The sequence below is a fragment of the Dermacentor albipictus genome, chromosome 5, assembly GCF_038994185.2.
Source record: "Dermacentor albipictus isolate Rhodes 1998 colony chromosome 5, USDA_Dalb.pri_finalv2, whole genome shotgun sequence".
Lineage (NCBI taxonomy): Eukaryota > Metazoa > Arthropoda > Arachnida > Ixodida > Ixodidae > Dermacentor > Dermacentor albipictus.
This window is the reverse complement of record NC_091825.1, coordinates 65,304,066-65,324,593: the sequence shown is the minus strand read 5'-3', so window position 1 is coordinate 65,324,593 and position 20,528 is coordinate 65,304,066. Positions and strand designations below refer to the sequence as shown.

Below are 20,528 nucleotides of genomic sequence, written 5' to 3'. Positions count from 1 at the left end.
GCAAATTGCCTCAAAATCCACGCAGCAGCAGAAATACAGGAATGTTAGGGACCGCCACGCCGTTCAACAACTCGGTGAATGTGAAAGAGTGCGACAGTGACTAATAAAAAGTTTTAAGAATTTATGGAAGATAAGGGGGCGGGGAGGGGCAGCGCATAAAAGGCGCCGGGAACGAAGTTGGACACAGTGATAGCGTCTCGTCACTGCCCTATGACTCAGCACCAGGTGGCCTTGGCCCGTCGCTGAGCAGAGGCTCACCTTCCCGTCGTAAACACGTGCTGCTTGCTGCGGGGAGTAGATTGGTGACGGGAGACACTGCACTTCGAAACCTATCGGCGGAGCAAGCGGCGCTCATTTTACTGCGAACTACGGGTAGCCTAAGCTTCAGAGAGGCTTCTGAACAGGAAGCTGCTTTGCTTCGCACTGCGACTCATCGATTCCCGAGTGTGATCAAATAATAATACGCGACGCGTGGTGACTACAATACCGTCATCGCAAGTTACTTCAAAATATCTCTTCAAACAAGTCAGCCAGGAAGTCACCGAAAGTGAGTGAAACTTGCATCACATATACTATGGAAGTTCTAGAGCGAACCTTCGTTCCCGTATTTTTAAATCTAGAAGAGTACAACATGCCCACAACGCCGAAAGAGTGATTGGATGATAGACGACTTGCAAAATAGTGCCCACCCTCTTCCGTATGTAGCCGTACTAGAAGATCTGGCTGGAAAACAACGGTTATCTCCCCTTTTACCCGCGGCGAAATACGTCTGCTCTGCCAAAAACAAGTCGCGATAGTGTGCGCCCTTGGTTTTGTGTGGCCCCGTTTTTAACGCTGTTCGTTTTTCCATGTACCAGCTAGGTAATCGACTTAGCTTGTACAATGGCATCAGCTAGTAAATTAAATTTTAGTTTCTTTTCCTTACATATTTTTAAAGATAGCAAAAGAACGATAATGAAATTCGATGTGAGGTAGCGGCATGCATTAGCAATGAAAAACTTTGGTATGAAGTTAAGCTCTTCCGGCAGCGCATAAACGTGCATCCTCGTTGATAGCTAAGGCATTCTTGTCCGGGGAGTGCTGAAAGTTTGTCTTTGCGTGGTGTACAGCCTTTCCAAACACACGCACAATATATATGTCTGGGGTGTACGTCGATGGAGAGCGTCCCCTCCCCCCTCCCCTCGAAATAAATTTCTGGCTACGCCACTGCTGTGCACATTCCGAGCTTGCTGCTGTCTTTGTCCATAAAGTGAGTAGCAACTTTACGCACGCTCTGTGCAGCCTGCTGGCCCTCCAGAGTTCCTGCCCATTTTGTTGAGCTCAGGAGCAATTCGTCACCGAGAGCCACTGCCCTGCGTGGTTGGCGACGATCATCGGCTGTGTACCACCGCTCTCCATTGCTCTAGGCGCGGCTTCGCGCGGGGGGGCACAACAACATGGACACCGTATGAAGACACTTATTCACTGTGAAACAAAGCGCCCGAGCTAATCTGATGGCCTTGTTTATATGGCCAAAAGCAACAAGCTCGCGTGCTGCAACATCCCGTGTTCTCTGGTGCACTTGCGCAGGCTCGGCACAGAGCCATCTGAACATTGAGAGCAGGATCGAGTCGTGGCGATATTCCAGGCTGCGCGACGCACACCCGCGAGCCTCGGACAGGAGCAGCGCCCTGCTGCTGTAGCGTTTTGTTGTCCCAGAGCGGCTCCCTTCCGTTCTATTCCTCGATGCCGGTGTGGATTTAGTGGCGTTGCCTTCCCTAACCAACTGCCGGCAACAAGTGCCCTTCAAGTCCTACCGCACCTGCACGCGCACTCCGAGGAGAGGCGTCTGTGAATAAAGGCAGCCACCGCCGACAGGCCCGTGGGTGGATGGGCTTTCTGTGCGATGCAGTGGAAGGGGGATGCCCCCCAGAAAGGGTGAGGCGCGGGGCAGGCTAATCTCTCTCGCTGGGGTTGTTTGACAAAGAGACGAGAAAGGAGAGGGAACGCGATTGTGTTGAGCCGGCAGCGTACACAAGCGTCATGCACATGATGCTTGCCTCCTACCCCTCTCTCACCTCTTAACCTTATACCCTCTCTCACTCCCTCTCTAGTCACTGGGCCGTGCTCCCACATGGGAGGAAGGAACCAGTGGCTATTCTGACATTCGCCGGACCAAGCCAGTGCGAAAAGCAAGCAGAATTTCGCCAGCCTCGAGAACGGACATATTCCCAAACGGAGTACATCCAACATCTATGGAGCGTGATCTCAGTAGGGAATTGCAACGGCTGCGTTTAGGTGAGCTTTTTTTCGTTTTTTTTTTCTTGGCCTTGGACATCGCTTGTCGTGTTTCTAAAGTCGCTACAACTGCTGCGGCCAACGATTTGACTTTGCCTGTAGTGCCCGGAGACGAAGAGAGATGTGTTATCCGTCAGAACAACTGGTTTTAACTCTCTATTTTGGTTGGATATGAACCCGCACGTTTTATTTTACTTTGTTCGAAACTTATCGGAACTGCGTCATGCTGGAAAGAACAAAAGACGAGAGTCGTCGATATTAAGCTTCCATACGAAGTGCTGCCGGCAGTCTGAGTATGATAAGCGAGTTTTATTGCCGCGGAGACGTAAATTCGCGGGATAGCTACAGCTAGGCCGCCAATAGCAGCCAGCGCTAAACCTTCGACACTTGATCGCAAGCATGACTTCCTCACATCTTAGGAAAAACCAACCGACGCTCTGAGCGCAAGCTCCGTAGCAGGGAGTTTTATATCTTGCCCAACCAAACTTAGGTTTACGAAAGAATGCAAAAAAAAAAGTTATACAAAAGAAAGCAAAGTAAGTACGCGAGCACGCAAGAAAGTCGTAGTGCCTTGCGTGTACCAAACCAAAGTTCCCTGTGCCGCGGCGCCAATCGTTTTCGTCGCTTATTGGTGTAGGCATACACTCATGGCAACGTTCAGTAATATGTCGATGGACACCCATTCCTTGTGGCATCCACGCCTAGATTGGTCTCCGCTTCTTTAGCGCAGCCTGAAAGACGCGAACGCGGATTACACCATCCACGGGATCGGCCTTCTTTACTCGGGGCCAAACCGACCGAGCGCACGCGACAAATCGCGAGGTGGAAGGAAGGTTCGCATAAATAACTAAATCATGCTCTTGAAGGCATATAATTCTCCAGGTTGAGGACATTTCGATAACATTTGTCTTTGATTGCGTAGTTCGGTATAGAACACGAGCCGGTCTTTGGCAAAACTGTACTAGTTCGGGATGGTTAAAAAGAAGGCTTTGCATTAAAATTTTGCACGGGTACCAATCTTCATGGTTTGTTCCTTTGGAAAACGCTGCACCCTTTTCCTGTACCAGGAGCGGTTGGTGTGAAGTAGGCACGTATTATGCTATATGCGCCGTTCTCCGGTGATCCCCCCAAACGCTTCGTTTGTTCACCGCCATGCCGATCTGATTCTGATGCTTTGGGGGGCCCAGACGCCACCAGCACCGATGCGCAGGCAGATGCAGGAAACATCGCCGACAAGGAACCGACCCCCGAAGCCCTTGGTCCGGACGACGGCACCTGTCCGCAGGCTGGGTTGTCCGTTTCGCCACGCTGCCCACACCGACCACCGCCCGTTCCCTGCTGGGATTGCTACATCGAACGAAGGCTCCGAGTGCACTCTCAATATTACCTACACGCTTCGTTCACGGAATGGTATCGCGACATGCGGTGGCGTTACAACATGAAAATGCGGCATGCAGGCTGCGGAACCACGCGGTTTCCATGGGAGCGTCGACGGGGGACTCGCCGCAACGTCTTGGAACGGCAGCCGCCGCAGTCCGAGTGCTAACATGGTACGTGGTTGCATTCTGTTTCCAAGTTCCTCGGGCTCAGTGTGCACCTCCGGTACGACTTTTCGTTATTTTGTAGCCAAGCTTTGTTTGCCTCTTCGAGTTTCACACTGCCGCCGCCGCCGCCGCTGCTGCTGCCGCTGTCTGGCACACTGTGTCGGGCAGTCGTTCAGAGCGTGTGTATACATGACAGGAGCGTGGCAGAGAGGAAAGGAGACGCGATAAGCTGGTTTGGAGCTTAGGACGGCGTCGAAAGGACACAATGCCTCTGGAGGCCTCTGGGCGTTGCCACGTTAGCTGCTTGATAGCTGTAATAATCTGTGACCCCCGCAGAGCATTGCCGAAATTGCAGCGCATATCTTTCTGCTAACTTGCAAGTCCTTTGGGACGCTAGATTGAACGGCAGAGGGGAAGGAAATGAGGAGGCAGAGATAGGTAGAACTGGGGCAGTCGCGAAACGAGTGAATAACAGCCTTGCCACTCTTCCCCTGCAGTTCCCATACAAATGGAGGGGGAGAGGGAAGGCAAAATGTGACGCGAGAATGCAAGGAAACGCTACTACTATTTATTGACAGGAACTACGGAGAGGTCGACCTGAGCTAGTTCGCTGTAGTCTGCTACTCTGCACTGGGGAAGAGGGAGGGGGAGCGAAAGTACTGGGATTGGGGATGATGATGAAAGTGGTGAGTGCTTATGCATATGGAGACAGTTGCCCTGTTAGAGAGCCAGTCGTCTAGCTTGGTGTCCTGCAGAATCTTCAACATCGCTTTAGTCGCACGCATTGACGTTGCAGTGTCAGGCCACGGGCCGAGGATAGCGTCCTGCGACAGTGGTAGCCTGCCAACGCTGGTTAAGGAACTTTCCAACGTCCTTCGCTCCAGCATATGTGCTGGTCAATCGCACAGTATGTGTTCTATAGCGTTTCAGGCGTCTGGCAGTGTTTACAATCAGGGCTGTTCGACTGGCCGATCAGGTGTGCGTAGCGACGGGTGAAAGCAACGCCCAGCCGAATCCTGTGTAGAAAACATGATAAATTTAAGTTCAAGCTACGGTACGTTTTCGCTGTAGCTGAAAAATAAGCACCATGCAGATTTCTCAAGCGGCCAACTTAGGCAGGGTGTGCAGAAACAGCTGCCTTACTTAAAGTTCACCGCTGGGTCTAGGCGATACTGAGGAAGTGGTCACACGTCAAATCAACACTTCTGTGCCCGCCGCCGTAGTTTTGCTGCTATTGCATTGCTCGAATTCGCGGATCTGATCACGACCGCGGGAGCCGCCGTTCGAAGGGACGAAATAACAAACGCTCGTGCACTTAGATTAAGGCGACACGCTAAGGAACCCCAGAGGGTCAAAACTAACCCGAAGTCTGCCACTACAGCGTACCCCATAACCCAATTGTGGTTTTACCACGTACAGGCTCGCAATTCAATTGAAGTTTAAAGGCGCGCTAACACTAGCGGGAGACTTCCCGCAGTGGCACAGCGTCAACGTCGAAGCTGCGTCGCAGCTCCCCCGAATGACGCTCACTGCGCGCGTTTTCTCACTGCGGTTGTCTTGGAATGTAGAGAGAGGAGGCGTTGAGGGAGGACCCTAACGAGCAGAGAGAGAAGGAGATGGTCACGTGACACCAGAGAAGGCTGGAAAGCGCGCCCTTTTCCCGCGTCGTCGTCTTGATCGTCTGCTAGCTCTCCTCCCGTCACCCTTTTTTTCACGAGGATGGCTGGTTCGAACGATGAGCTGTTGGCTACGGTAAACGTACTCATACTTGCTTGTTCGTTGCTTCTGCACTGTTGCCTCAAGTCGCATGTTCATGCTGGCAAAGCAACCGCCGAGTGTCCCGCAGCACGCGCGCAGCCTCCGCCGACGGGGTCACTGAACTGGGACCGACTTCACGGTTCACGGTCGGCCCCCATTGGCTGTTCTCGTCAGCGGCGCGGGAAAAATAGGTACCGGACCCATCGCTCTGCGGGACGGCACAGCAGCCTGTCTGCGGGAGAAAGACCGGTTTGTGCGGGAAGCGGCGCGCGGAAAACGTTCTGCGTTGCGCGTTTTCCCGCCACTGTGAACGCGCCTTAAAGGGGTGGAGACATCAAAATTTTCGTTCATGCGTTTGTTGATTCAAACGTTGCGTCGTGCTTCAGGGAGGACGATACATACAGCGGGATTCATATATATCAGATAAATAATTTAATAATAGCATTATTATACCTAGCGATTTCGGTTTCGGTTTCTGGGCTCCGGGAGATGCTATGACGTCACAGAGGAGGAAACGCAACATGGCTTGGTCACGTGGGCCACAAAAAATAGTGACGTAAAATTATGCTGCGTCGTCTGCTCGCGCACACGCGTGCTCTGCCAGCAGAGGCCAACAACAGGCGATCCGAAGTGCATGTCGCGATTATTATAATTATTGCGAAGAGCGACAACAACGGTAAGAAAATGTTGCGTGTTGTGAGAGTCGGTGATCCATTCCGAAGCGCCGTAAGCTTTAGCTTTGAAGTGAACCGGAAAAGGCCTAACGACGATATCGGCGGCGCCGAATGATCAGAGGCGGTGAAGCTGCCGTCGGTGCCAGAGGGACCACTCCTCGGTCGCTGATTGACCGCTTCACCGTACGGCCGCCGCACAAATGCGTCCCGGGCCCGTCCTCTCTACGGCAAGAAATCTCGCCGTTCGCGAGCAAAATCGCCGTCACATGGGGGCCCGCGAACGGCAGACGGCGTGCGGCGAGTTTTCGTGCCGGTAACGTGGACGGGCCCTCAGATTGGGAAAGGCCAAGCGAACGAGAGACCGCTCCGAGCTGCCGAACTATGCGACTATGCGAGGAGAGAAGCGGACAACACGAACGCCGCATATCCTGGTCCCTTTTGGAGTCGGCCGGCTAGTGTACGCGCCGCACGGCAACTGCGTGCGGCACCTCGCCGCACGCAGTTTGCCGTTCGCGGGCTGCCGTGCGGCGTTCGTGTTGTCCCCTTCTCTCCTCTTGTGTCCGTGTCTGCGCGCCTTAACCCTTCTTTGCATTAAGAAAGGATTTCTATATGCCTGTAGCTCGGTCATAGTGGAGGCTATGCTCGGTATCGGTCGCTCGGCTCAGCAGGCTCCGTAATCGGCATTTCATCGCTACTCATCATACGTCACGTTTTTGTGCTAGTGTGCTATGACGTCAATATTTTCGTTCCTCCTCTGTGACGTAGTAACTGCCGCGCTAGCGATGGGTCTCGACTACGAGAAGGAGTTTTTAATGACTTTTTGGAGCTGAATTAAAATTATTTTGAAATGTTTGCAGCGTCCAATACCTCGTTCTGGGTGTCCTTGCATACGGAAGCAGCCTACAACATGCTTTTTATAGCCTCAAAATTTGGTGTCCCAACCCCTTTAATACTTCTGCAATGACGCAATGTGCCATGTGAGACCAGGAAAATGCTCAACCCTCTCAGAGTTTACGAAATATGCCGCACAACAACGCCTCAAGCAAACACCTCCTCCTGTGTGTTCTGTGTACTATGTAGACAAATAGCACTGGGGCATGCGAGGTAACGTTCAACATCAGCTCACCAATTTCATGTTGGAAGAAACATTTATTAATCATTCGTCGTCAACATCGCCCCTAATTTTGGTCAGCCAAGGCAAACAACACAGGAAGCTTCGCTTACATCGATTCCCATAGTGCGGGGGATCCGCATAATTTTTCTTTTTTTAAAGAATAAATCAGAAATGATGAACTTATGTAGAATATTTTTGCCGAGTAGATTGCTCTTGAGCAAGGGTCTCCAAACTCTTTCGCCAGATCAAGGTTCGGATTAGCGATCAATGACAGCCGAGCGCTAAAGAATTACATATATATTAGCGCAAAAATAATTCCTAAACTTAAACAACCGTAGTGGACGTCGAAAAGTAATGTTATTCGAAGCATTCTGCGTCCTTTCTTTAAATAACAGTGCACTTTAAATACTTGCGTTGGCCTACTGGAGTAACGCACGCGCATCCAAAAACGGAGCGAAACTACTGCTTTAGGATTACAATTTCGCTTTTCCCCTCGATATCACCACGTGTGGATCGACTCGAAATATTAAACATTGCTATAGTCGAAAACGTACTTGTTACCACTTCGCGGTAGCGCACAGCTTTCTGTTTTTTTTTTTGCTTGTTCACAGACGCTATGTCCACCAAGCACATGTCTACTGGACGTTGATGCACTCTTGTACTCTGGGCAGCGTCACCTGTCTTTACAAAGTGCCTTTTGTTTTGCCGGTTAATCATTATCGCAACTCCGCTGCGAAATATTTGCGTTTCAACAGTGTTGAAGCGCAGGCCAATTGTTGTTGCAATGTCGTTAAATAAATAGCGCACGCCCCGAACAGAGATCGCTCGTGACTTGTGTATCGAGCTATCTTTATACTTGACAACATTTAGGTACTAACAGTCTTTCCATTTTTTTTCTTGGTCACGAAACTGCCGCCTCAGTTTCGTATAGAGCCAGCGCCCGCCGCAAGAGGCGCAAGTGTGCGCCAGCGGTCATGCGAACGCCGCTACCGCTGAGGCTGCGTGTGGAGGGCACCTTCGGTATTATGGATTTCTAAACTTCCAGAATCGTTGATTTACTTTGACGAATAATATACTTTGACTTATAATATTCCACATCCATCAACAACTGCTGAGCGCATCTTCTACCATGAAGTGAGCGCCCGCAGAAAAAAAAAAAAGGGGGGGGGGGGTATAGCCGCTCAACATGCAGCTTGCGGTGGTCTGAGTAAAAAAAAAAAAATGTGTGAAATTTTTTTTGAGACACCACCTGAGGCCACTACAAAGAAATCTGGTGGAAAATTCTTTTTAATGAAAGTTTATTTTCTTCTGGAATTTTGCGAGCCAAACCACGATATGATTATGACACACGCCGCAGTGGAGGACTGTGGATTAATTTTTACACCCTGGGTTCCTTTTAAGTGCACCTGAACCTGAATAAACTCGTCTTTGTTTGCACTTCGCCACCATCGAAATGCGGCCGCCGTGGCTGGGTGCTCGGTCCGGATTTCTTTCTCGCCGCCGTTCAGCTCAACGCTTCGATAGGTTCAGCTTTTCAATATTTGCCTGAAATTAAACACCACGCATTCGCAACAAAGCGCCAGTGATGTCACTTGTAAACGGAGGCAAACAGTTGGGATGTTGCAACCTCACTCAACCGTAAGTAAGCGCCAACTCTCGGTTGCGCATAGCGCCAGATTGTTCGCCGAGCACAACTGTTCACCTTCCGTCAGACTGTGAGCAGTATCTTATTAGGAGATCAAAACGGTGAAGCCATTACTGCAAGCATGGGCTTCCGGAGGGAGAGGGGGGGAGGGGTCAAGAGGGGGCGGCCGCAGCCCCCTGGAAATTTGGTCAATAATTTTTTTCGTTCGAGCTAAAAAGTTTATTAGCCCACTCAGGTTCCTCATATCTGTAGAAGCGCCATTCAGGATTGCGAGCAAACTTTGCACTCTGCACACTATAACGTAATCTTGCTGGTGATGGCACGGCAGTGAAAGAATGACAGGCTGAAGATAGCGAACAATTGTGAGAGGAACGCTTGAGGTTTCCTATCTCGAACCTCGAGATTTACGCAGTATTATGGCGAGAACTTCCGCCTTGTCATAAATTGCCGGCTACGTTTAGGAAAAAGTCAAGACCGCCACACCTAGTAAGAAAAGTGTGACACCTTCCCGTGGCGTCACATTTACTTGTAGGCACTCCTTGCCGAAATGACGAAATTTCGACCACCCCGCCACCCAAACCAAGCCTATATAAATCCACCCCTCAAAAAGCTTGTACGCTTGTAGTGCAATGAAAGCCGAGGCCAGTAGTGCCATTATGCAATCCATTTCAACGAATTGAGATAGGACCACATAATTACTTTGGTCCCAGATGAATACAATCGCAAGTAAATTTTGTGTATGGCTACCTATCAAAATAGGATAGTCACTTAAAGAAGGTTTTTTGTTAATGGAAGAGTGTAATTCGTAGGAGTCTATGCATTGCGTCATTTTCTGGTTATGAAAACGATTGCCAAGTGCTTCGGATGAATTGATAGTGTAAACACCCAGAGAGCCACACTGCCATGAAAACGGCTGCAGAGCGTCCGCGGCATGATTTGCCGGAGAAAATGGAAGGAGGCAACGTTTTTTCTCATATATAAAAAGTGTTCGAGAAAAACACCAAAAATGGAGGTCCGCGCGCTTTTTCCGTACTGTAATGAAAACAGGTATAAAGGAACGCCGCAGCTAGGCTTCGGAGAGAACGAGTAAAATCATATGAAATGGCAATAGAGGGGAAATGACGGCATTAAACATAGGTGGCGCTCTTCGAGAACGGGCCCTGGCAAAGCCAGGACGCTTATAGTGTCGGCGTCTTAACAGGGAACCGAGGGGACCGACAACGAGCAGATCCTGCTTTCGAAGCGGCCGCCACACTACAGCCTCAAACCCAGCACCCCGCCAATAACACAAAGCAAAGTAAAACCAAATACACGGTGCAGTATGTTCGTACACCGTGACCAAATACATGATCCCTCTTTCCCGAAAAGACATCCGAGCCCTCTCCTGTCGGGAGCCTTCTCTTTCGCCCACCCGCATATCGCCGTCGTCATCTTCGCATTGCGTGCTACTGCGACGCGCCTCCTTTCTCGAACCGTGAGTGATGGCTGCGGCGATGGAGAAAACGTAGGGAAAAGCGCCGCACGCCAGGGGCGGTGGCGCGCTCAGCCAAAAGGGTAAAAGCAGCCCCGCTTCCACGCGGTCGCACCTGCGCAGTGCCGCGCCCGGGCACGCGTCGTTCCGCCGTTTCCAAACGACGCCATCTCTGCTGAAGGACGACCTGTTGCAGACACTCGCCCTTCAGGGGGCGCAGTTGGGCTCAGGGGCACATAACGCTTCGTCAGACAAACCCTGTGGCTAAAGAAGCATCGGATGTCCATCATTCGGGACCGCGCGAGACCAAGCTGGCTATGAAGTTCCTCGTGGCTGATGGTGTTAGAAAATATATACACATTGGTTGGAAAAACAGTTGAACGCTTGCGCGGACTTTGCGGCGAGTAAGCCCTTGCACGTGTGCGCGCCTCTGTGTTTGTTTGTGCTTCGGCGTTTTTAAAAGTGGCCGGTTGTCAACGGAGCTGAGAACAACCAGGACAGCGGACGAGAGAGCGGCGAGCAGCACGTGTGCGGTTGCTCGACTGTGCGGATGCGCGAGCAAGATCGAGCGAGGTGTATGAAGCTGCGAGCGTGCATTCATCCTGTAAATGAGTTTTCGTTGTATATGTAGGTATTTTTTCTTTGTTTTCTACGAATGCGTTCAACTGTTTTTTCCAATCAATGTGTATATATTTTCTAACGCTATCAACCACGAGGAACTGCATAGCCAGCTTTGTCTGGCGCGCTCCCGAATGATGGACATCCGACGCTTCTTTAGGCGTCAGCGGGTGTCTGACGAAGCGTTATCCAACTGCGCCCCTGAAGATTCTGGTGTGACATGTGACAACGGTGTAGCACTTGACCAGAGTGATGCAAGCTTTCATCACCGGACAGTAGCCAATGTCGTCGACTCTATGGAAGGAACTCCACCGACAGCGAGCCCCGGTCACGCAGTAAGCCGAGACGATTCCCTTTCTCCTCTCTTGGGATTGAAGTCCGAAGACAACCGCAAGAAAGCAAGTAGCTTGCCTCAAGAATATGATTTATGAGAGTTTCTAGGAAAGGCTAAACTCACTGGCATCCCGGACTTTTTGTAGTTACGTCTTTTTACTAAGCCATGGTCGCCAATGTTACATACGACTTGAAAAACGATGTAACACCTGGAAAGAGGCCTTTTCGCCGCCAATTGCATGGAGATTATTCCCTTTGGCTTGCGTACTCAGCGACAGCGAAAGGCGCCCTTTGTCGTTTTGGCGTGACTTTTGCTCCTCGTGTTCACCGGGGTACTCAAGGTAGTTTTATCGTGCGCGCTTTCAGTAACTACAGAAAAATGCACGAGGCGTGCAGGGATCACGTAAAATCCCAATGGCACCAGGAGGCAATGACGGCCTCGCATAACTTTATGGATGTGATAAAAGGCAAGCAGCAACCCGTTGGCAGCAGCTGAACAGAGCACTGCACGAGCAAGTTGAAAGGAATCGTGAGAAACTGTTTCCAATAGTTTCCACCATTGTCTTTTGCGCGGCGCATGACTTGCCAATTCGCGGCAAGCAGTTCGATAGTGGAGTCTTCAACGATCTCCTTCACTTTCGGGTAGAAGCTGGAGGTACTCGACTTCAGGAGCACTTCGTTTCTTCTGCTGGAAATGCTAAGTACACTTTTGTCCGCGTCCACAACGAGTTCATCAAAATTTGTGGCGACATCCTGAGAGAGCAGACAGTTGCCGAAGCTAACACAGCGTTTCCTTTTTCCGTTCTTGCTGACGAAACTGCAGATATTTCAGGAAAGGAGCATGTGTCTATAGGGGTTCGCTTTATTAACAAGGCGGGAGCCGAAGTGTGCGTTCCAGAGCAGTTTTTGGGATTAGTAGAGTTGGAGCAATTAAACTCCGCTTGCATCGCCACGGCAATCTTGAAGCTTTTGACGAGTGGCGGGATGTCTTTCGAACCTCGTTGGACAAGGGTACGATGGATGCTCTACAATGGCTTCGAAAGAAGCTGGAGTGAACAAAATAATGCAGAAACAGTTTCCGAAGGAACTATTTTTCCACTGCGCAAGTCACAAACTAAATCTCGCCATCTACGATTTCAACGACGTCTCTGAAATTCGAAGCACAATTGGGATAATGAAACAAACCATAAACTTCTTCCGCGAGAGCGTGCTCCGGAGAAAATTGGTGCCCGATATTCCAATGCTGTGCGAGACCAGGTGGTCTGCAAAATATAAGTCTATTAGGGTCTTTTCTCAGCATTACGTGGCCATAGTCGAAGCACTCGAGGAGCTGGCGTCAACGGAATCATGCTCGAACGCTGCAGCAAGACAACGAGCTCACATCCTCTACTGCGCAACAACAAGCACTATTGTATCGTCTGCTTGCAAAGTGTAGCGAAGTACAGCGCGTGAATCGAACCACTTACGAACGTGCCACAAAGTGTATCCATAAACTTCCATTCTATGCATGACCACATCACTGAGCTGCAACGTGATTTTCGCGGCCACCGGACAAACGCTGTAGAGGAGTTCTCTGACATCATGAATGCAGCAAGGGAGGCAGCCAATCACCTATATGTGGTGATATCTGTTCCAAGACAAGTCTCTTGTCAGGCACACCGAGACAACTACGGCATTCAGTAACCGGAGGAATACTACCATGTGGCAATATATGTGCCGGACTTGGACTCTGTCATTGCTTCTTTAGCTCGCCGCTTTTCTGAAAGCAATGGGAGGAGCTTGAAACTTCTACAGCCGCATCCATCAAAAATGAAGCACTTGAGCCGTGTTGAGTTCGCTGCCCTCGCCGAAGAACCCCAACGCTTTTACGGCATCGACAACGTCAAGGAAGAGGCCATCTCTTGGTACGAGATGTGGTGCAACAAAACTAGGGAGCCGTCAGAAATAACTTACTGCGAGCTTCTACATCAGACCAAGACATTCTTCCGCGGTGCTGCAAAAGCCATTGAGGTGGCTCTGACTTTGCCTGTACGGTCGAACGCTCCTTCAGTAAAACGAGGAGAGTGAAAACCTGGCTACACTCAACGATGACAAACGATAGGGTGTACGGCCTTTGTATGATGAGCGTGCGCCAAGAGCGCGTAATGATGCACAGAAATCACTTCATCAGCCGTGTCCTCACGCAATTCGCCCAGAAAAATCCGAGGCGTCGGCAGTTGCTGTTCAAGGGAGACTGACTGAGTAACTGTAGTTGCGTGTTTGTGAACATATTGTGCTGTGTGCTGCTCATCAATTCGGGTGAGTCGAGAACCCGCATGCAGCAAGACAGAGCACTCTTCTCCACGAAGCGATAGTATCTTCTTGCATTTCTTATTAGTTTTCATTGTTTGTTCGTTAATAAACTCTAATGTACCTCTCCAAGACTCGCATTAATTTGCTGTTTGTAATTGTTCTTTCATCTGTGTATTTCACTAAATTTATTTATGAATAAATTCCTCCGCAAATAGTGCCTTTTTGTTGCGAACGTACCGCTGCCCCCCCCCCTTTCCGGCGCTAACAACCAACACCCCCCCCCCCCTCCTGCAAAAAATTGTGCGGATGTCCTTGCCTGCAAGGGCTATTGCCGTAGAATGACTTCGTTTAATGACAAAGAAAGGAAGCTAAGCTGCTCCGTATGCTTTAGATCGCTCGGCAAAGCGATGTCATTCCGTAATGCGATTCAGGTTAGATAATTGTAATACAAACCTCACGACTAAATGTGTTTGGTGCGGCTTTTAGCATAGGATTAAGGAGGAGGAGGAGAAAGAGAAGGAAAAGAAAGAAGGTAGGGAGATCAATCAGACGCACGTCTGGTTTATTACCCTGCACAAAGGAACGGCTTAAAGGGAACAAAAGAGGGAGGGAAGACGGTACTATCAGTGTGAATATGTGCGGTTGTGCTTAACTTCAGACCTATAATACGATGGGATTAAGCCGTCCATGAAGTGCAAGGACCTGGAGAGTTGAAACTGTATTATAATTAGGCAACTGTCTTAGCAAGCGGTCGTTTAGAAGCGTCAGTAATCCCAACCCTTCACGATGCTCGTGGTTTTGACGCAGAAACGAGACTAGGTATGTTGCTTCGCAATGCACAACTATTATCAAGTGGTTAAAATAATCTAATCACCGGTCCTGATATTCTTATCATGGTCGAAAAATCGGAAAAAGAAAACATTCTAATTTAATCAGAAAAAGAAATAAGACGTGTTCGTGCTGAAACCGCATATACGCACGATCATTTATTATGTAAAATTAGCGACATACCGTCAGCACAAATAGACGTCCAGTCGCGTATGGTCGACCATTCACAAAGCAAGAAGTTTGTTAGAAGTATGGCACTGATATAAGAATCTAAAAAAAGAATCAAAACATGGAGATATGAATCGGGGGGGGGGGGGGGCAGGAAGCACCAACAAACGAATAGAAGTAAATACAGAATGTGTTATTGATTGTTTCTGTGCACAGGAAACCGTAAAGCATAAGCGTTTCATAACACATCACACGGCAAAAAAAAAGCTCTTAAACGAACACATGTAGCCACAGTGCTAATATATCAGTTTTTTTACTGCAACAATTCTTTAAAAATGGCCTGTTTGCGATCTAATCATTCCAGTTCTTCAACTGTTACCTCAACATGTGCAGATTACTTGCTCATCAAAGCATAATGCAAATATAGCTAACAGTGTTCTAATAATCTTCTTCTTTACTTAAAAGCACATACAGTTCATGAATTTTAGCCCATCAATAGCCAACATAAAGGACAATGGAAAGTAAAGCAATGCATATTATTCTAGAATTGGTATTTAAAGGCATTCTAATGCTATTTGTTCTGTAGGTCGTCATGGCCGATTGTAAGGGGTGAAAGCGCCATCACTGTGATGTGAACTAGGCTACGCTGATATAACAGAAATTGAGCTGGCAACAAAGCCCTCATAAAAGCATGAAACAAATATGTGTTTTATTATGAATGCCCCGCTCAGGCCTTGCAACATCCTTGTTCTTCTTCAGCATTGCAATTTTTTGAAAGTGGTCGCCCATACGCGATAAAGGAGTTTCCTGCTACGCCCCTTTAACTTGTTGGTTTCCTACCACCTGCTTCTAGACATGAAGCCCACCTCTTGGCTCGCATCTGCTTGTTTTTCTCTCGTTTAAAATGCAAGCGGGTCTTAGGACTAAACTGAACTACTTTTACAGTGATGCTTAGCAAGTGTGATGCAGCCTACAGCAGCTGTAGGAGTGCGACTGTCTATCGAAACATTCCGGCAAATGTTCATGTACACGTCAGAGCGGGCAGTTTTGTCAACTGTGTACAGTTTTTATTCATCTTCCACAATTTTGAGAAGGGCGACTAGCTGGCTGGAGGGCACTTGTAGGCCACCTTTGGATTTGGCAAGAATCGCGCCATTTGCCGCTCGTTCCGAACTTCTCAGAATCCCCACAGAGCTTGAGCAGCTCAACGATCCAAACCTTATTTTGGCCACATAGCCAGCAAGGAATTCCATTGTTCCCTCTTTTGGAGACTGCCATTTGTACAGAACTTACGCCTCCTCCTCTGTTTCTGCAGGTTCCAAGAGGACTTCACCCAGAAGAATAGCGAAGGAGTCAGCCTGAAGTGGAAATGGAAACCACAACGTTGGTGTGCTCAGCAAGCTGCACACAGAGCAATAGATGTACTGGATGCATTGTATTGTTTTGCAGCTTTACTAAGATAACCACAACTCCCACTAGGTTTCATCGAAAATCACCATGGCTTTTTTTTTAAATTTAGGAGCTGCAAAATCTTCCCATATTAATGCTGCATGCATTGCACAGTTGCATAGTCCCCTGCTATACATGTGATTTCCATACAACTTAATGTGGCCTGAAAAGAATGTACTTTGACATATTTCTATGCAAAACAAAATTTATTACTTGCAAACTTAGGCAATTCTTAAAAAGGTCTGCTTGATTTCATTCTCTTCAGGAGGCATTGCTCCATATATATATTGAGTAATGCCTTCTGAAGAGAATGAAAACAAGCAGGCTTTGTTGCTCACGTAACATGCAGTAGAGCAGATCTTGCAGCTTGAGGAGCAGTTGTGGACTAACTCCAGCTACTGAGAATCGCTTGGGCGGCTGGACAATACTCCTGACAGAAAACATCCTAGATATAAAGAGGGATTGCTCGACTGCTGTAGGTACTCCGGCAACATGTCTGACAATGACAAAAAAAAAAACTCCGAAACAAAAAAAAAATGCTTCAGTATTTACCTAACAGGCTGGAAAATGCACTTGTTTGCCTCTAATGGGTCCTGTCCAATCTTTGCTACCAGTACAAGGCGAAAACCTGCTGCAAGAAGGTTCTAAACAAGGGATACTGTACTTCACAGGGTTAATCTTAGAGCCTCGGATGTGGGCAAAGCAGATCTGCCTCTGCTTTGGCAGAATTTGTAGTGGCAGCAGTTGCCTATCCATGCAACGCTCTCTTTCAGTGTATGTGAAGTAATAGTTTTCTGCAAAAAATCAGAGGTATGTATGAGGCCAAAAGCGTAATCCTTACTCCTTAAGCTTAATCCTTAAGCCTGCTCAGCTTCGTTTTACTGCACATGATGGCCCTCCGAGAGTTGAAGTAGTCAAATAACCTGTTCATTCTTCTGGTGAATTCAGATGTTGCTGCAGACTCATGGAGCTTTTTGCATGATTCCTGCTCACTGTAGAAATCCGTGGCTGCAGCTGTGAATTGGAAATAAAATGTTTTCATCGCAGATTTTGTGAGACACATGTGCCCTCAAAACAGGCTACACTCAAAGAACGGCGACGCCGGCGAACACAGTCTGCAATCGTCGAAAATGTGATCTGCCGGTAAACGCATCGGCTTTTATTCTGGGTCCTCCGAGGTTCCAGAGTAATCACTGGTGCCCGCGTGTCCTCCATAAAGTTCTGCACAATTCGCGTCGCACATGCAAGCAATCAGATTACAGAGGCTTCGGTGACAATACACGGCACATAGAGCTATCGATAACATTCGAGAAACTTCCAACACATGCGGGCGCGTCCTGTACTGAGCGGTATCATTTGGTAGACAGTGAAAATCGGTCGTCCGACAAAGATAAATAAGTGCATTTGTCAATATGCTTCTTGACCTTGTGTCAGCTGTAGGAAGAAGTAAAATATATTTCTGATAAAACCATACAGAGTGCACATCTAAAAAGAACGGAAATTCTTTCACTTACCCGAAACTCCCCAATTTCCGGAGTCATACCTAATGCACTTAATTATGTGCGGTTGATCAATGACAGTATAGAGCATCCTAGATGGGTCACATGGGTGCTGAAATGACGCCTGTTGATTTCTGATGGCGTCACAAATGCCTGCAAAAGAATCGTACTGGCTGGTCTGCAGCACAAGTCGCATGTTAAATATTTACCTAGGGAACTCAAGGCTGACCGATTGGTTGTAGAATTATGAGATGTCACGGCATCAATACCTGCTCTATAATTCGCCAAGTGTACTGGAGTAGGAGCTTTGTAAGTATTGATCTTGAAGTGGCGCTGAATGCGCAGAAAGTACCCACAGTTTGTGATCACCAGAGAAAAAGGGTCGAAACTGGAAGACCAATATGTGATCAGCATTTTCATGATTCACTGGCCTCATGTGTTAAAATAATTACATTGGGGGGTTTTTCGTGCAAAAACCACTTTGATTATGAGGCGCGGCGTAGTATTCCGGAAATTTCGAACACCTGGGGTTCCGTAACGTGCACCTAAATCGAAGTACCACGGGTGTTTTCGCCCCTACCGAAATGGGGCCGCCGTGGCCGGGATTCGATCCCGCGACCTCGTGCTCACCAGCCCAACACTATAGCCACTGAGCAACCATGGTGGGAGTGTCATTTGAATAATTTCAGAAATGCACAAGCACAACTTGTAGTTTAAGGGATGCGCCTTCCAACCTTGTCGTTATCTTTCAGTGGAAATCGGCAACTTTTCCTTCAGTGTAGTAAATACGCGCGCATCAAACCCGAAATCGGCTTTCAAGTTCAAGTAGCTCTACAATGTGCGTGGATTTGGCAAGGTCAGAAACCTATTTTCTTGTAGATACGTATGTGTACAGTGCAGTTGACTTAATCTTCAAAATAAGGCTGTCAAAAGGGTGCGAATTTCATTTAAATGCGCAAGCATGCCACCAAACATAAAAGAACACTATTGCAAACCAAGGCCCTCTGTATGCCAAGAGGTGATGTGAACATGAATTACGCACTGTGCACATCACGCAAACTATGTCTACGTGCAGGCAAATATCCTCTAAATGAGAGCAGATCATTATTACGGAGCTGTACGTGTTACATTGTCGATATCGAACCCCAAATATTGAATATATGTGTGCATGCATGTCCAAGTTCTATATAAAATGTATAATAGTCCACTGTGCATTCAGTCACTGTTAATAAGCGTTGCCCAAAGAATAATATTAAGGGGTGCCGAGAAAGATGGAGAGATCCACAGTAGATTTCGTATCCCAAGTAGATTAGGATACGAAAACATAGTAATGATAAAGGATGTGAGCGCGACCGGTATGAAATTGAATACGAGTGGACATTACATTGTACCGGATGTAATATCGACATATGTGGACAACGTGTCTATCGCGCGCTCGCATTATAAGTCCGCAGGTGTAATATTCCCACACGAGCCCAAGCCCCCCATTGGAATTCATAGACCGATTACACATACCAACAGGCCACCACCACCCGTTCCGATACAAGGGATTGGGTTGAGTGAAAGCGACGCCATTATAAGCTACTATATTGGAATAGAAAGTGGGACTGTGATGTCAAAATATACAACCAACATAGCACGACCGCACGTAACGAGCCAGGATGTGGACGTCACCGAACCATTAAAAATAGCTACCTATAATATTGGGCCAATAGAACGAGGTATCGACAATTCAGAAAAAAATTCCCGAACTAATCACTGGACCCGTTCTAAATCAAATGAAAAAAAGACGCTATGCCAAAGCATAGTCAGACGACGAACGAAATAAAGCGATATTGGACATGAAGCGCAGACGATATGACTTGAGAGAAAATACATTAATAGACTTTCCAGATGCCTTGCTAAGTATTCGTGAAACAACGGAAGATGACGATGCAACATTGTTAATGGACAAGGATAACAAAGACATTGAAATTGGTGAGGCACATGCTAGGAAATATAATAATAATATTTGGGGTTTTACGTGCCAAAACCACTTTCTGATTATGAGGCACGCCGTAGTGGAGGACTCCGGAAATTTCGACCACCTGGGGTTCTTTAACGTGCACCTAAATCTAAGCACACGAGTGTTTTCGCATTTCGCCCCCATCGAAATGCGGCCGCCGTGGCCGGGATTCGATCCCGCGACCTCGTGCTCAGCAGCCCAACACCATAGCCACTGAGCAACCACGGCGGGTAAATGCTAGGAAACGTAGAATGCGCGATGATTTAATAACCTCGCGAGAAATCTAAAATGTTGAAACATTAACAGAACATGTGAAATCCAATATGGCTCACAGAAGAAATCCCTCTATGGATATAGAGAAAAGCTACGGTGACGGTAGTGGCGATGAGGACACACAATTTTTAAGAGAAAGCATTTCATGGGATCCCGTGGTAAGCGGCCATGAAGAAAATGACGACGGACCGCCGCTTGCAGACGAAGTACATTCAGAAGGAGACGATGATAGATTAGAAACAGAATCGGTTCATTCAGCCGCTTCGACTTCAGCAGGAAGCAGAAGGCATCTTCATAGAGAGTTCAAGTATGATCTGAAGGCGCATAAAGTACTGTTAACTGAAATACGGCACGCAAAAAACAACGCAGATTTGGCGACGCGAGCAAAAGCTACAAAAATAATGACACAAACAGACGAGGTACCTGAAAACAGTCATACTACGACGCGTAAGACGCGGGGTTTACCTCTATCTTAATCTATACAAGACGTGCCGGCAATGAGTGTAGTACATTATAAACATTCGCGAGGCGAGCGGCCCATAAAGATGACGTTTTCAGTAAACCACAATACTTATTATCT

General features: G+C 48.1%; 1 long non-coding RNA gene across 1 annotated transcript; it reads left to right on the top strand.

Moving 5' to 3' along the window:
* Positions 1-256: 256 nt before the first annotated feature.
* Positions 257-17,219, top strand: LOC135911748 (uncharacterized). The gene is made up of 4 exons (XR_010567437.2): positions 257-547; positions 2,094-2,277; positions 3,465-3,827; positions 16,038-17,219. It is a non-coding gene; the product is annotated as an uncharacterized lncRNA (long non-coding RNA).
* Positions 17,220-20,528: the final 3,309 nt, after the last annotated feature.